At 56.0% G+C, this 17,235-nt stretch overlaps 1 protein-coding gene across 2 annotated transcripts in view; it reads right to left on the reverse strand.

The window, feature by feature from the left end:
• The window catches only part of SRC (SRC proto-oncogene, non-receptor tyrosine kinase), a 56,078-nt gene that overhangs the window by 35,011 nt on the left and 3,832 nt on the right, over positions 1 to 17,235 (reverse strand). For both annotated transcript variants that reach the window (XM_059898797.1, XM_059898796.1), the window contains exon 2: positions 112 to 179. The gene's annotated coding sequence lies outside the window, so the exon portion shown is untranslated. The remainder of the gene's footprint in view (positions 1 to 111; positions 180 to 17,235) is intronic.

The following is a 17,235-nucleotide window of genomic DNA, read 5'->3' on the forward strand; positions in this document are numbered from 1 at the left end:
AACTGATTCACTTTGCTGTACAGCAGAAACTAAAACAACATTGTAAATCAACTATACTCCAATAAAAACTAATTTTAAAAAAAAAGAAAGAAAGAAAAAAGACAGGTTTACCTGGTATCAGATCCTGGCGCTCTCTCTCATAGCTGGGAAGTCACTTCACTTCTCTGAGCCTCTGTGCTCTGCAAAGGGAGGGATAATAATAGTATCTGCTTTGCAAAGTTGTTGTGAAGGATTAAATAAGACAAGGCCCCACACGCACACACGCACAGGGCTCCCCACGGTGTCTGTGTCTGGCTCCAAGTGGTAGGTGCGTGGTCCTACTCCATGTGGTAGGTGCCTGGCTCATGCTGGTTATTAATACGTTACTACGTACACCAATGTGCATTGTAACAAGTGCCACCAGAGAGCCCTGGACCAAGTGTTCAGAGCATCAGCAATCCCTCCAACTGGGAGGAACTGGGAAAGGATTCCTGGGGGAGGCAGCATTTGAGAAGGGCTTCAAGGTCGAGAAGGAGGTCCACAAATAGAGATAACTGGGGGCTGTGCCTCTGGCAGAGGGAGCTGTGCAGGCAAAGGCCTGGAGGTAGGAAAGCCCTGGGTATTCGCTCAGTCGTGCATTCCCTGGCTCCTTCAACAAAGCTCAGCTGAGCACCGACTATGCGCCAGACACTGTCATAGGAAAGACAGACAAGCCAAGTAGCTGGACCATCGAAGGGAGGAATTACAGAGAGTGTGAAGACAACAAGGGGCTGGGGCAGAGCCTCACCCAGGTCCAACTGTTCATAAAGCAGACCAGGAAAAGGAGGCTCAGAGAGGGAGAGAGGCTGCCTAAGGTCACACAGCACCTTCTCAACTTATGGGAAGGTCCACTCCCAGCTCCACCCTTCCCATGTCCCACGAGCCTGGAGAAGAGAAAGCCCACAAGGGCCGTCCCAATGTGCACTCATCAGAAGGTGCAGAAAGATGCCGTCTAAACTGGGGGCCCCAACAAAGAGGAGGGACAACTGGTTCTCAGATGATAACAGCACCTGGTTGATGGGTAGAGAGACTCCTGTGTGCCAGGCACCATGCTGAGAAGTGCACTACATCTCTGAGCCCAGGTGAACCCTCTGCAGCCCTGTGTAGTCAGCCCCATTTTGCAGATGAGGGAACTGAGGCCCAGAGAGGTCAAGTTACTTGCCTAAGGTCACACGGCTCATAAGAGACAGCATCGGCAGGCAGACTCGGATTGCCTGGGCTCCGTAGCCTCAGGTCCCAGGGCCCATCCCCCAAGGGAGCCACTGCCAGGGCCTGTATCAGCAGTCACATCCCTTCTCAAAAAGCACCCAAGGTGGAAGCTGTTCTCAGCCAGTCCAGGAATGTTTCCTGATAACAGCGGCCCAACCCGGGGTGGGAGGAGTGGGTGGTGGTTGTTGTGTGAGGAAGGGGGGGGGGGGGGGTTGCTGGGCGGCAGGAGGGACACAGCCCATTTGAGTCCATCTGTCCTGCCTCTGGAGAGGAGGAAGCAAAAAGGCCCCATCAGGCACCCATCAGTCAGGCGGGTTGCAGCATCCTGGTTAAGGGGGCTCCTGCTGTGGCCCATGGGAGAACTCTGGGCAAGTCAACCAAAGCCTCCTTCAGTACCATGGAGACACCCATAATCACCCCCAGACAGTTGCAAAAGCAAATGAGCTAACCACGTGTGCCCTGGGCATGCAGGCCATGCTGGATAAAGGGGGGTGCGACCACCACTGCTACCTTATTATTTCCATTGTTATTGTTTAGCTCTCCAGTTCCCACCAGGATCCTGCCTCGCAGGGACGATTAGGCCCCATCTCCCAGAGAAGGCAACAGAGAGAGGCTCAGAAAAGCCAAGTCAGGTGCCCAGGCCACCATCCAAGACAGCAGAGGACCAGCTGGGGATCCTGGCTCTCCTGGCCCCAGGCCACTTTGGCCCCTCTCCCCAAGAGCACCAGTCCCAGCTGGGCTCTCGCAGGGAGTTATTACACCAGGGACTAAGCAGGGCCCTCAGCCAGTCCATTTTCTACTAGGGGAATGGAGGCCAAGATAGGGGGTAGTGGCTGGCCCAAGGCCACACAGCCCAAGAAGGACCACTTACGGAATGAACCTGTCACCCTTCTGAACCTCCAAGGCTGGGTCCCCAGCTGATGCCCCGCCCTCCTCGCAACAGCCCTAGGGCGCAGGTACCACCAGCACTGGCCCGTGTCCACAGGGGAGGAAGCTGAGGCTGGAGGAGCGCAGGAGAGGGTGCCGGCCCATCACGCCCACCCCAAAAGCGGGGGCTGTGACCCTTTCCTGCCTCCCCTGGAGCCTCCCACACTAGGCAGGAATCTTCTGATTCCCTTTCTTCCTTGAGACTCTCAAAAGAATGACGTGCTCAACTGAGGTGTTTTTCTACAAGTGGTTTCGGAATATAGAAGAGAGTCCTGCTTCAGAGCAGGGGAATATGAATAATGACAGTAATAAGAATAACGGCAGTAGCAACAGCTAATATTCATTTAGCACTTTTTTTTTTTTTTTTGGCCGCACCGTGTGGCATGCAGGATCTTAGTTTCCCGACCAAGGATCAAACCCACATCCCCTGCAAGGGAAGCACAGAGTCTTAACCACTGGACCGCCAGGGAAGTCCCTATGTGCCATTCTTATCACCCCATTTTACAGAAGAGGAAACGGAAGCACAGACAGGTTAAATGATGTGATTAAAATCCCGCCTCTTAGCAGCTAAGTGCCAAGTTCCTCCCTCTCTGAGCTTCTCCCTGAAGGGGGGCTGCCACCCCTTGGGCCACTGGGATGGACCCAAGGAAGAAGCCAGGGCCAGGGCCAGCTCAGCCCCCTCCCCAGAACTCAACACCATCGGCTGCTCCAGTGCAGGTTGGTGGGGTGGAATGGGGCGTGCTGATGGCGGTGTGGAGACCTACACCTTTCCCCCTCATGCCCTCCCACCTGGGGTTCACACTACCCCTTCCATGCTCCCAACAGCCCTGGAACAAGCTATGGCCACAGTCATTTTACACATGAGCACACAGGGCTCCAGGAAGCTGCCCCAGCCAGGAAGTGGAGTGCAAAGGCCCTGAGGCAGGAAGGTCAGATGTGCAGGTCTGGACTGAGTGGGTTCCAGCTTAACTGGGTCGCTGCAGGCTTTTGGCCCAGGCACGAGGAGGTCGGAGGGAGGCCCCGAGAGGGACCTGTCCAGCAATTTAGGTCAGAAAGACCTGAAAATTTGAGAGAGAAGCCCATGAAGATTTTCTCAGGCCCCTGAGTGTGCTGGGAGGGACGGGGGGAGGTTACTGAGGCTTCATCCCACAGTGATCCAGTCAGAGCACAGTGATCAGCTTCAGAGGAGACACCTAAACCATGGTGGACTTCCCAGAGGAGGGGACATCTCAGCTGCGGTCCAAAGGCTGAGCAGTTTGTGAAAAGAGGAAGGGGAAGCATGATCCAGGCAGAAGGGATTACTTGGCCAAAGGCCCAGAGATGGGACCATTTAGAGAAAGGCAAAGAGCCAGGTCAGTTTAAGTCATGTAGCCTCAGTTTCTCCAGCAGCAAAATGGGGGGAAAGACAGGCACACTGTGGGTGCCTCCATCTCCCCCACACCCACTATCTCCCTTCTCCAAGGCCCCCACCCAAGAGGAAGGGCACTGGGAAGTTGGCTGCTGGGTCCTCCTGCCATGGAGCATCTTTGGGGCTGGTGAGGTTGGCAGGGTTGGGAGGTTTCACTGACCGCCCCCCCCCCGACACCCTCTACCCCAGAATCCAGGCCAGGCAGCCTGGCAGGTGGATGGGGAGGGCAGCTCACAGGCCAGGAGGCCACAGCCCTGATCTTAGAGAGCTTTGTGAGATCTCCCCCTTCACAGATGTGGAATTGGAGATTCAGAGAGGGAGCACTCAGCCTCAGGTCACACAGCAAGGTGGAGGCCAGCTCTTGAATGAGGGTGTGGGACTGGGACCCGGACTGAAGATAAGATTCTTGGGGCACCAGGCCCAGGAGCGCTGGGCTGAGGAGGAGCTAGAAGAGGAGATGCTGGCCCCAAAGGACCACAGACCAGGCAAGTCCCAGGGACCCAGCCAGGTACCACCTGGCCCGGCCAGATGAGGGCTGGCCACCATGTGGCTAAGTGGAAGGCCTCCATCAGAATCTCCATGTGACCTCGGCAAGCCACGCCCCCTCCTGGGCCTCAGCATCTGCACCTGGACAAAGGCCCTGGCATGCCAAGGATTCCTTAACAGACCCCCAGCATCAGTGGTGACCACAGGGAACACTGAGGTGACACGTTTTGCTCTCTCCCAGCCTCTCCAAGGTCATGTCTCCCAGGCCCCGCCCCCGTGGTTCCACCCCCGCTGGCTGATGGCTGACAGGCCTTGGGGGGACAGATGCCAGCCGGCCCCTGCCCACGGTGCCCGCTATTCCTGCCAGCAGCTCTGGCTGCTTCCCTGCTCTGGGAACACACAGTGCCCCCTCGTCCCCGCCCCCACCCACACCCACACAGGAGCTCCGTCCAGGGACACGGGTGGGCAGAAGCACCTGGCGGCCAGGCCCCTCCACGCTGTCGGCCCTGTGCTCAACCCCCCACACTCAAAGCTCGCAGGTGCCACCCTGGACATGTGACCTCGGGAAGGTCCAGGCCTTCCTTTATTCATCCATGAAATGGGGGCTCTGGCAGGTCTCTGAGGGAGAAGGCATCCGAGCCTGAGGCTGAGGACAGTGGTCAGCAAGAGAGCCGAAACCCTTAACGCGCCTACGGGCTGTTCATGGGATCAAGGCCAAGGGTGGAGGGGAGTCAGCTGCACGCTCCCTCCTCCCCACCACTTAACCCTCCCTGGACTCGTAATTACCCTGTAGCCTCCAGCCCTTTGCACATGCTGTTTCCTCTCTTGAGGCTTCACCACCCACCTCCCCGTGCCCCCCATGAACTCCAGTGCACCCTATGGGCCTGACCACAGGTCATACTTGACCTTGCCTACCCTCCAACAGAGAGAGGTACCTCTCTTTTTCTGGGCTCACATAGCCTCCATCACATGGGGACTAAGAGTTGTACTGCTTGGGGACTTCCCTGGCGGTCCAGTGGTTAGGACTCGGCGCTTTCACTGTGATAGCCTGGGTTCAATCCCTGGTCGGGGAACTGTGACCCGAAAGCTGTGCGGTGCAGCCAAAAAACAAAAAAAAAGAGTTGTACTGTCTGGGTTCAAAACCCAGCTCTGACCCTTCCTAGCTGTGTGACCTTGGAAAAGTTACTCTACCTCTCTGTGCCTCCATTTCCTCACTTATAAAATAGGGATAAAAATAATAATTACCTCCAAGGATTGTTGTGAGGATTAAACGAAGTCATATTTGTAAAGGGCTTAGAACAGAGCCCAGACCCTAGCAAATGTGCCGTAAGTATTTGCCATTAACCAATAAGAGTAGCGGCTGATACCTGTTGAGCACCTACTGTATGCCAGGCCCGGTGCTCAGTATTTTACCTGGATTATCTCACAACAGCCTGGGAGGAGGGGCCGTTATGAACCTCGCTTTAAAACGGCAAAGACAGGGAGGCCCGGAGGCATTAGCTTCACCTCAAAATATATCTGGGGAAGAAGGGGATTTTGCTGATATTAAGGAACTATTGTGCATTTCTTTCAGGTAGATTATGGTTTTGTGGCTACTTTCTTAACATGAGTCTTATCTTTTAGAGATACATACTGAAAGATTTACACGTGAAGGAAGACATGCGTGCAGGATTTGCTTTAAAATGACACAGGAAGGGGGTGGGATGGAACAGGTGTGGAGGGGACAGGCCAGGCCATGGGTGGTGCTTGGGGCTCAGTGACAGGTTCATGGGGTTTGTTATACTAATATGCTTCTATAACAAAGAGTTTTAAAAGGAAGATGAAATAAAATAATGCAAAACAACGTTTGACCCTCTGCCGCCCCACCAACTGCCCCAGCCTGGGCCAACCACTGTCACCCCTTCCCCTCGCTGGACCAATGCAGTCGTCCCTCTGGTCCGCCTGTCTCCACCCTCAGCCCCCAGTCTGCTTTCCACACAGCAGCCAGATGCTCTCAGAAAGCCTCCTGCGGGCCCCGCCTCACTGGGAGGTAAGAGCCAACATCAGAAGGGTCCAGAAGCCCTCCCTGGACACCTCTGCATCTTTCGGCCCTTTCCTCCTGTCATTCTCCCCGCGCTTGCTCTGTTCCCCTGGCCTCCTTGCTGTTCCTCCAACACTCCAGCCTGCCACTACCTTCCGATCTTTGCACTGGCTGTGCCCTCTACCTGGGTTCTCTTGCCCCAGGGAGCTACGTGGCTCCTCCCCTCCCCTCCTGGGAGGTGAGCTTCTGGGAGAGGCCTCCCTCCCACCCCCAAACCCCCCCACCCCCAGGCCCGCCATCCTATCTAATCACAGCCATTCTGTACAACCCAGCCAGCCTTCCCAGCTTTACATTTGACCCATGACACTTACCACGTTCTAACAGACCACATGCATATTTTCCTTATTTGTTGTGTTTTTGTCTCCCCCACTAGAATGTCAGCTCTGTGAGAGCACAGATTTTTGTTTGGTTGGTTCTTTGCTGTATCTCCAGCCTCTAGAACATTGTCTGGCACATAGTAGTGTTCAGTAAATATTTGTGGGAGGGAGGGGTAGATGGAGGGAGGGATGAAGGGAGGGATGGAGGGATGGAAGGAGAGAGGGAGGGAGAAAAGGATGGTGGGATGGATAGAGGGAGGGAGGGAGGAGTAGAGGGAGGGATGAAAGGAGGGAGGGAGGGATGAATGGGTCCTACCCAGGGCCCCAGGAGATAAAGAGATACAGGCCTCAGCCCCAGGTCTGCCCAGCCCCACAGCCTATGCCCCGACCACTGCACTCTCCTGCCACTGCCTGGCATGTCCCCGTGACAGAGCCTCTGACCACCCTGGTTATATGGGACACTGTGCAAGTCTGAGAGAGCTGTAGACCCCGAGCCTCACCCGGCACGGCCTCAGGCACGGCATGGGTACCGGGGATGCCTGCTGCATGAGCCAGGAGTGAGTGAAGCGTGAGCCAGGGGCCGTCCGTGGGCCAGGGCATCCAGAACGTGTCTGGTCCCGTGTTCCCGGTGCGAACACACTCAGGGCTGGCAGGTCTCAAACCGGCTCTGCCAGTGCGGCCAGGGCGGGGCGGGCGCTGCAGGCTCAGGCTGGCACGGCAGGCAGATGGAGGGGTGCTGCCGGAGCCGGAACCCGCAGCTCAGGGAGGGAGAAAGCTAAGCAAGTGGACGGTGCTGCTCCCACTAATCCCAGCCCCGTGGAGACGGAACTGTTCCAGCCCAAGCAGCTCTTGGGTTTCTTCCTGGGCAGTAAGGGGATCCCTTTCCAGACCCCAGGCCCTGACCTGCTCTGTGAAGGGCAGGATCCCTTCCCGCTAGGACCCGTCCACAGCCTAGAAGCCCGAGACAGAAGGGCAAGGCCGGGAAGTGGTCGGCGCCAGAGCAGGACAAGGCAGCAGGGAACCTGGTGTAAAGCCTGGCTCTGCCCCACGGTGCTGCACAGCTCTGAGCCAATCGTGGCCCTTTCAGGACCGTTTCCCCAGGTGGAAAGCAGTGCTGGGCATGGATTCCAGGGACCCTCCATCCCAAGGTGCCGATTTATCTAGAAGAGGCCACCTCGGCGACTCCAGCCCTGCCCCCAAAGCCCACCTCTGAGGATAGACATGGCCAGAGCCCAGACTCACACATGTCCTTACTCCCCACAGAAACAACAATAATAAAAACACCTGCTGAGGGCTTCCCTGGTGGCGCAGTGGTTGAGAATCCGCCTGCCAATGCAGGCGACACGGGTTCAAGCCCTGGTCTGGGAAGATCCCACATGCCGCAGAGCAACTAAGCCCGTGCACCACAACTTCTGAGCCTGTGCTCTAGAGCCCGTGAGCCACAACTACTGAGCCTGCGTGCTGCAACTACTGAAGCCCGAGCACATAGAGCCCGTGCTCCGCAGCAAGAGAAGCCACCGCAATGAGAAGCCCACACACTGCAACGAACAGTAGCCCCCGCTCTCCACAACTAGAGAAAGCCCGTGCGCAGCAATGAAGACCCAACACAGCCAAAAATAAATAAAATAAATAAATTTAAAAAAAAATACGTGCTGATCACTGAACACTTAACTCTATGCCTGGCATCCAGCTTTACATGCACTGTTTCATCCGGTCCTCCCAACAACACTGTGAGGTAGGAACTGTTACTGTGCCCATTTCCCAGCAGAGGAAACTGAGGCCTAGTTGAGGCAAGTTGGAGTTCAGGCCCCCCACCCCACCCCTGGGCAGCCTCTATCTCCCCAAGACAGTTCAGGGTAGGAAAGAAATCTCAGGTACCCCCTGAAATGGCAGGGTCCATATTCCCCAAATCCATTGATCCTCCTGAGTCCTTAGAGGCCAAGCCCCAACCCTGCCCCCACTGTGTAACCCAGGCCATGGGTGTACGACTCAGAGCCTCAGTTCTCTCATCTGTAAAATGGGTAGGATCCTGCCAGGTTTGCCTAAGGGATACCGCTGTTTAAAGCCGCGGGAACTGGAAGACTCAGTCCAACCCTCAGGAAAAGGTGGAGAAGCTGCTGGGCCTACGTGCCTCCAGATGGATTAGGGGGAGGGGGAGTGAACATGAACCAGAAGCCCAGTGGTCTGTGGCAGAGACTCAGCCCCTCATCACCAGCAGCCCAAGAGAGGAAGGATGATTCTTCCTGTGCCCCATGCAATCCAGTTCCAAGCCCTGTCAGTCTCACCTCCAAACACATCCTGAATCCACCTCCTTCCCTCCCACCACGGTCACCCCCTCATCCAGCCCTCCAGGCTGGCCAATTGTAGGCAGAGAGCCTTTCTGAAATGTCCATCTGAACCCATCACTCCTGCTTAACACCCCTCACAGCCCACACTCCAAGACAAAAGACAAGGTCCTCGCGGGGGGCCTCCAAGGTCCTACAGTGGACACTACCAGGCCCACCCCCTTCACTCCTGCTCCACCCACACGGGCCACTTCCCCTTTCCCTGAGAACCCAATACACATCTGCCTCAGAGCCTTTGCACTTGCTGTTCCCTCCACCCAGAGCATACTTCCTCCAGACAAACGCCTGCCTGACTCCCTCACTTCCTTCAGGTGCTTTACTCAAATGTCTCCTGCTCAGAGAGGCCTTTCCTGACCACCGTTTTAAATAGCAACACGCCCAGCCAATTCTGCTCTCTTTTGAGTCTCATTTCAAAAGCTATCTCCTCACAGGAGGCCTCTCTGACCTCCCCCAGCCCAAGTGAGAACCTTCAACTTCTCCTTCCCAGCATGGACCATGGCTCTGATAACATAACATACTGTATGACTACATGTCTGATGAGGACAGGGGCCACTTCTGTCTCACTCACAGCTGAATACTCTGCAGTGGGCATAATATTCAAAAGAGTTAACAGCTGGGATGCTTGGGCACCATCTGGTCAGAATAGACACTGGCCCAAAGTACAGGGCCTAGCATGGAGTGGGTCCTTGGTAATTACTGAATGAATGAACAAATGAACAAAAGGATGAATGGAGGAATGGATGGATGGATGATAGATGGATGGATGGATAAGTGAACAGGGCACACACAGTGGGCCTGGGACTTACCAGGGATGCCCGGGGCTCTGAAAAGGTGGCCTGGAGAAGGGAAGGGTGCATCCAAGCTCACCAGCCAGGCTCTGCAGCTGCAGCCTCTCCTCCTGCACAACCCCACTTTCATTTCCCATCCTCTCGGTCTGAGGAAGCTCCTTCCCCCAGGGGAACTGGGTGAGAAGGCGGGGCAGATGGCCCCCTGGTCCCAAAGAGGGGGGGCTCCCAGACTCCATCTGTCCCACTACAAAGGAGCTTTGTCCTCGGTGCTGAGAGCCCGAGGCAGACCGGAAACTGCCCCTCAGCCTCCCAACAGGTCCCGGCACCCCCGGTCAGCTGGGCCAACAGCTCCAAAGCCAGATCCCAGGGACTGACACAGTATTGGGCACAGCCTTCTAAAATCTCATTAATCCTCCCTAGGAGCCCTAGGAGGGAGGTTCTAGGACGACCCGAATTTTTACAGATATAGAAACTGAGGCAAAGTTATTTGGCCAGCAAAGAGCAAAGCTGGGATTCAAACCCAGGCCCACCTGGCACCAGAGTCTTCAGCCACAGCTCTCAACTCACCAAGTCTGGAGTATAGATCCTCTGGGTTCAGCAGGGTGGAGGGGCCTTTTGGAGGTTCAAGTGGGCAACCATGCCTGACCCTTCACGCTACCAGGAGACTACCACCCTGGCGAAGTTTGCCCAACAAGGGAAGGAGGTCGGGCCCTGAACCCCGGAGGCCTCGCCCCACACCCAGCCGGTGCACCAGGTGCCTTTGGAGTCTGCCGGCCCCAACACGTCTCCACCACTTCCTGCCAGGCAGGCGTCCACAGGGAAAGGCTGTGCGGGCAGGCAGACCAGGGGGCAGACATCCCCCGCCCCTCACCTGCCGCTCCCCTGTCGGTCCCAGACCTGCCACCTGCCTGGCCGCCACCCACCTTCTCTCCAGGCCCATCTGCCCTCAGGGCAGTCACCAGAGCCACTTCACCAAAGCCACACTGCTGACGGGGCACCTACCCTCAGCTGGGCACTACCCACAGCACCAGACAAATCAGTTCTGCACCCCCCCTCCTCTGTGCCTCTCCTCGCTGCCCAAGGGCAGTGTGTAGTCTCCCCAGGCAGGTACTCCCAGCCCTCCATTGATTGGCACCAGCCACCACTCAGGGCCAAACTCTACTGCTCCTCTGAGCTCCAATAAGAGCAACTATTCACATTGCATCTTCAGGCCTTTCTGAAGCTCCACCGGCTCCCAGAGAACCATTCCATTCTTCCAGGTATGTCATATGTACCGCTTCCTCCAGGAAGTCTTCCCTGACCCACTCCCTCCAAGACCCCAGACCAGCCCCTACCTTCTGTCCCAGGTAGGGGCTCTTGATCCTTATCTTGAACCCCAGCCTCTGTGGGCTACCTTCACTTGGCAACAGTAACTGAGCACCTGAGCCCAGCCTGATCCTTCTCTCTGTCCTCTCTTTACACCTTCAGCAGGAGGCCTGCCCTGCTCCCAGCAGCCCCAGGCCAAAGCCTTGCCTGATCAACTGAGTCATCGTCTAAATACCTTGTACTTGACCTGCCGCTCCCCACCTCCCCAAGCTACGTGGACACACGTCAGGCTCTTTCCCACCTCCAGATCTTTGCTCATGCTGTCTCTTCTTCCTGGTAGGCCCTCATCCTTCTTTTCCTCTCATGAGCTCCTGCTCACCCTTTAAGCTTCAGGCCAGGTATCACTTCCTCTGCAAAGCCCTTCTGGCACCACAATAGCTGCCCCAGTTTATATGGCGCCTACCTCATGGTAGGGCAATGATCAGGGTCTGTGTCTGGCTCCCCCAGGTTGTAGGCTACTCCCAGAGTGAATCTTTGGGGTCCCCGGCACCCAGCACAAGGCCCAGACCTCACCAGCAGGTAATCAAAAGTCCAGCTGCCAACTCCCTGCCTGGAGAGCCCAGGGGCAGAAGCCAGGAGCAGCTCCCAAAGGCAGTACTGAGTCCGATTTTGCCCACACTGCCCACAGATCTAAGGTAGGGGTGGAGTGGGGGAGAGGGCTTTCCACCAACGGCCAACTGGTAACCAAACCCACGTCGTTTCTGAAACTAGGGCACAGGAGAGAAACGGGAACAGCAGAATTGTCCCCAAATAGAACTGTGGCTCATCTGGTTCCAGGGCCTCCGGGAACACCTGGCAGGGGTGGGGGTGGGGAGGGCAGGTGGCTGCTCCCGAGGCTGAGAAAGGAAATCTAAAGTTTGGAGGGTGGGGAGGTCGACACCACCCCAGTCGGCACTGACACCCTGCCCACCTCCCTCAGGGCTGGTCCAAATCCTGGAAGGTGGGGGGGTCCTCTCCCACTTTCCCCCACCCACCCATGGGGTGCTCCCTAAACCATCCCACCTCCCAGCCTTTGCTCAGCCGGGTCCTCTGCCTGGAATGCTGCTCCCCTTGCTGCTAGTCAGAACCCTGCCAATCCTTGCGACCGTAGCCACGGACTGGGCACTTTCTATAAGCCCGACATGGGCAGGCATGTGGGGGGAATGAGCTTATCACATCTTCCCAACAGTCCTGTGAGGAAAAGACTCCTGCCCCCATCTCACAGATAAGGAAACTGAGGCTCAAAAAGAGAAGCCATTTGCCCAGGGCACAGAGCAGAGGAGGCAGGTGACCAGGTGATGTGGTGGGACCTGGGTGGTGGCAGCCAGAGGGCACCCAGAAGGCCTGGCAGGGCCCGGTTCAGCTTCCTAGGCAGGCCCAGCCTTGGGGACTTGGCATAACTCAGGGCCAGAGAACACAGGGCACAGCCCCACAGGGCACAGGAGACAGAAAAAGAGCCCCTACATCCTTCTGACCCCCACCCTAGGGTGGTTGAGGACTGAAGAGCCACATTGGTACAATGTGATGTAACTATCTCCCCCCAAATATGCACAGACCCACTGCACAGATGAGAAAACTGAGTCCTGGAAGGGAACAGTTTCCCCATCTGGAAAGTGAGATGTGCCACAGGAACCTTCTGGCTGTGACATCCCCCTGTGGCCTGGTGGATGCTATTTCCTTTCTCTGGGTCTCAGTTTTCCTATCTGGAGAATGGGGCTGTGATTCCCTTCCTCCCCAGGTTGAAACAAATTATAAAACAGCTAACATTTATTGAGCGTTTACTACGTGCTGGCATTGCTCAGAGCATCACACATAGTGCCACACTCGATCCTTAGAACAAGTCTGTGATGTGGATACTGCCATCAGGCCTGTTTTTCAAATGGGGAAACTGAGGCAGAGAGAGGTGAGCTGACTCACCAAAGTCACACAGATAATATGGAGGTAGAGGAGAAACCCGTGGGGCTAGGGGCGGGGTGGCTTCCCAGAGGAGGCTCCTGGCCTTCACGCTGCCCAGAGAGGAGCGGTGGGGAGGGGCTGGAGGAGGGGTCAGGGGTCAGGCAGGAGGCAGAGTGGGGCTCAGCCCAGAGGAGGCAGGGCAGGCCTGCGGTGCTGAGGAGGCCCTGGGTCCAAATCCATGCACTGGGTGGCTTGGGCAAGCCTTTTTGCTCCTCTGAGCCTCAGTTTCCTCTTTGGTAAAATGGGGCCAGAACTGCTGCCTCGCAGGGATGCTGTGGGGACCAGACACAGCCATTCGCCTGGCACTGGGCAAGGGCTCAACTATGTGCTCAAGGAACGGGTGACAATGGAAGGAATCCTCAGGGCTGGGCCACTGGGCTCACTGTTCCTTTAGGACCCGGGTGGTATCTGACTCTCCACTCCAAAGGGGTGGGAAGTGGGGCACAACCTGCCTCTTCTCTAATTCCTAGACGGAACCCTCCCAGCTCTGCCAGCTTTCCAGGCTGTGTGACCTCAGACAAATCACTTTACCTCTCTGAACTTCCAGATCTTCCTTTTGATAATAAGTCGAGGCTTCCACAGGGCTCTGAAAGAGGAGGTCCTCACTGGAAGGACTAAGGGCTTATGTGGGGAGGGTTGTTCAGTTCCACCTGCCCAAGCAGAGAGAGTAGTGTCTGGCATGACCCTGCCTTGAGGCCTCAGTTTCTTCATCTGCCAAATGAAGGTTTTTGTTGTTTTTTTTTTTTTTGCCATGCTGCGTGGCTTACGGGATCTTAGTTCCCCGACCAGGGATCGAACCCGCACCCCCTACAATGGAAGCGCAGAGTCCTAACCACTGGACCGCCAGGGAATTCCCCAAATGAAGATTTTTATGATGGTCTGTCTCCCTCCCAGCTGGGGATGGCCAGAGGTGATTGAGGAAAGTGCTTTGTAAACTGTAAAGTGCGGCACCCTTGAGAGTGATGACTATCACCGTACTCCCTTAGAGGCAAAAAGAATCCTATGACTTGCCATCTAAGGCAGAATGTGCTAGAGCCATGAGGGAGGGCAGAGAATGGGCAAGGCAGGTGCAGAGGAGGGGAGCGTGGAAAGTATGGACTTGAGTTGGGGCAGAGAGGATGGTCAGCAAAGGCTTTCCGGAGGCAGAGGCATCTTAGCCATGCTGGGTGTGGAGAGGGAGGGCACATCAGGCAGCAGGACCCACAGGGTAAAGCATGGACGCTGGAAAACCCAGGGCCAGCAGGAAGGCAGCTGATGGTTCAGAAAGGCTAACGGGACACCTGAGTGAAAGGGAAGTGTGGGAGGTGACAGGGTGAAGCAGGGGGAAGAGCTCGGCCCAGACCACCAGCATCTCCAGGGGCCCGTGCTGGGGACCTTCCCCAAAACACAAGAGCAGAAACAGCCCCTGCCTCCAGGCCACATGGGCAAAGACGCAAAGCACCCAGGGCTCAAACGGCAGCCACCTTCAGAGAGATGGACCCATTCAGTGAGGGGGCCTTGAATGCCAGGGCTCAGGGCACTGGGAGGCCTTGACAAGCCACAGGAGGGCAAGGGCTGAGGCGGGAGGTGGGCTCAGGGAGGCTGGCTGGAGCTGGCGGCTTCCAGTAGGTCCAGCCACCAAACTTGTCTGTCTCTAGTTAACCTCCCCCCCCAGCCCCACCCCATAGGACTAGCCTGGACACAGGCGTCCAGTCTCAGCCCTAGTGTTCCTGGATCAGTTGACCGGCAGAGACCCAGAATTCCCGCCTCGTCAGGTAATTACCTTCATAACCACAGACACTCAGAAATCGTAAACACTTACTGTGCGGGGGCCCTGCGCCGGAGCAGACACAAATTCGCTCACCTGACCCTCACACCACCTTGTCAAAGCTGTACTGGCATTGTCATCCCCACTTCAGAGATGGGGAGACTCAGGCTCAGAGCAACCATTTTCCCGCAATCACACATAGCAAACAAGTGGCAGAGCCAGGACTCAAACCAGAACCAATTCGCTCCAAAGGTCTGGCTACTTCCACCCCCTTTAGTCCATGAGCATCCATGGAGCACCCATTATGTGCCAATCCTGGAAGCTGGGGGACCCCTGCAAGAACCCAGTCCTCCAGATCTGAGTGGAGATCCACCAGCCAGAGGTGGAAGCCCAGAAAGTCAGGATCACCTGCCCGCGCAGCAACACATCCACCCTCCACCCAGGGAAAGAGCTCAGCCAAGCTGAGCGCACACTCACTGGGACTCAGATGCCTCACATCAACCAGAGGCCAGAAGTCTGGGCTCACATCTCACTCCGCTGGGTGACTGTGGCCCCAGCCCTTGGCCTCTCTGAGCCTCATTTCCCTCTTCTGTGTAATAGAAACAAAAATTCCACCCACCCCAGGGATGGGACAAAGAATGGAATACGTCACCTTGCTATGACCTGGCCGGAGAGGGCACAACGTGAGGACATCGTCATCAGACAGAGTAAAAGTCAAGGTCACAAATTTGGATAAAGCAGCGGGAGAAAAGATAATCAGACCTTGACAGGGAGGCTGAGCTTCCCGACACCACCCTAACCCCAACTTCCATCCCCCAGCCGGGAGTCACAGCCCAGCAGGTCTGAGGACTCCAAGGACCCATCCCCACAGTCTCTCAACAGCCCCCCACAGCCCCGCTGACATCGCCAGGCTCACACGGCATCAAAGAGGACCCAGCCGGGCCAGCCCCTGGAGAACCCTGGCTAGGATCCCTAACGCAGAGCCTCAGGAGGGAAGATCCCATGCTGGACAGATGAAGAAACTGAGGACCAGAGCAGGAAAGGACTTGGGCAAGATCACCTGGCTTCTTCTCCTCTCTTGCTTTTCATTTTATTCTGGAACTTCTCTGGGTAGTTTCAAGAGGAGGGGAGGTACTGGGGTTCAGGTTGGAGGAGAAGTCACTTGCTCAAGGTCCCACAGAAAGGGGTGGGGAAATCAGGGTTCTGGCTTCCACCTCTGGGATCTTCCCCAATCATCTACTCCTTGACTCAGCACCCCACCCCTTGCATTGTATTGTGGGAAGGAACAGGCTGGCTGGGTGGGGAGAGCCCTGGATGAAAAGATAGGAGATGTGCATTTTTCTCCCTGCTTGGACAATATGTCCTGGGTCTTTCTGGCCTCAATTCCCCCATCTGTGAAAAGAGAAGGTCAGAATAGATCAGGAATGACAAACTCATGGCATACATACAGTGATGCCTAATCCTCTGCCTGGGGCAGACATTACTAATCTATCACAGCACTCTTTCCCATGAAGCCAAGACTGGATCTTAGAAGGTTTCTCAACACAGTAATCTAGGTCTGGGTTAGGCCTAACCCTAACCCTAACCCTAACCCTGGGCCATCCCTAGACTGGGTAATATCTGAGTCCCCGCAAGGGAGGGGAAGGGGAAAAGAAAGACATAACATTTACTGGGCATCCAATAGTTTCAAGCTGCTGGGAGACATTCTCTGATTTAATCCTCACAAGGGAGGTGTGCAGAAGCTGAGGTTCAGAGAGGCTGAGTGATTTGCCTTTGGACAGACAGCTGGGAACAGGGCCTTGAACACAGGGGAGGTACCTACTGGGTCACCCACCCCAGGAACAGTGATGCAGGGCCAGCTACCAGGTGAGAGCCTAAGGTACAGCTTCACCCCATCCTCCTTTTGGCCGTACTAAGTGCAACCTCCATGCCCATTTTACAGCTTCAGAAAATGAGTCACAGGAAGGGGGTGTCAGTTGCCAGAAAACAATGGACTCGAGCAGGTGTCTGGCTGTTCCCCACCCCTATCTATTGAGCTAATGTGTGCTAAACGCTTTACTTCAGTCCCCTTGGGACATCCTGGGAGCCATGACTCATACTATCCCATTTCATAGATGAGGAAACTGAGATGCCCCCAAAGGAAGGGGCCCCCACCCCTCTAGGGACTCGAGTGGAAACCAGAGTGGTTTACCATGGAGATAAGGTGGTAGGAGCAATGAAGGGGAAGTAAAGGGCTGGGGGAACCCAAAGGGAGATAGAGGCTTGGGGGCCACACAACTCAGGCAGGAAATGAGGCTCTGGGCAAAAAGCCCAGGGCAGGGGGGTGGAGGCCTTTGAAGGGGCTGTAAGGCCTGCAGAGACATGGGAGGCCCAGACCTGGACTAGGAGCCCAGAGCCCCACAGCCTAGGTGCGGCCCTGTCACTTGGCAACTGGGAGACCCTAACAAGTGTCTTCCCCCTCTGGGTCTTAGTATTTACATGTGGAAAATGGGGCTAATCTCACCAAAGGCAAGCTTTCAAGAAGTTGGGACAGGCTACACCAACAGAACTCTCCCAGCTCAGCCTCCTCACACACAGAGGGCAAGGCAGGACTCAAGTCACCCAATATAC

Source organism: Balaenoptera ricei, chromosome 15 (assembly GCF_028023285.1).
Source record: "Balaenoptera ricei isolate mBalRic1 chromosome 15, mBalRic1.hap2, whole genome shotgun sequence".
Lineage (NCBI taxonomy): Eukaryota > Metazoa > Chordata > Mammalia > Artiodactyla > Balaenopteridae > Balaenoptera > Balaenoptera ricei.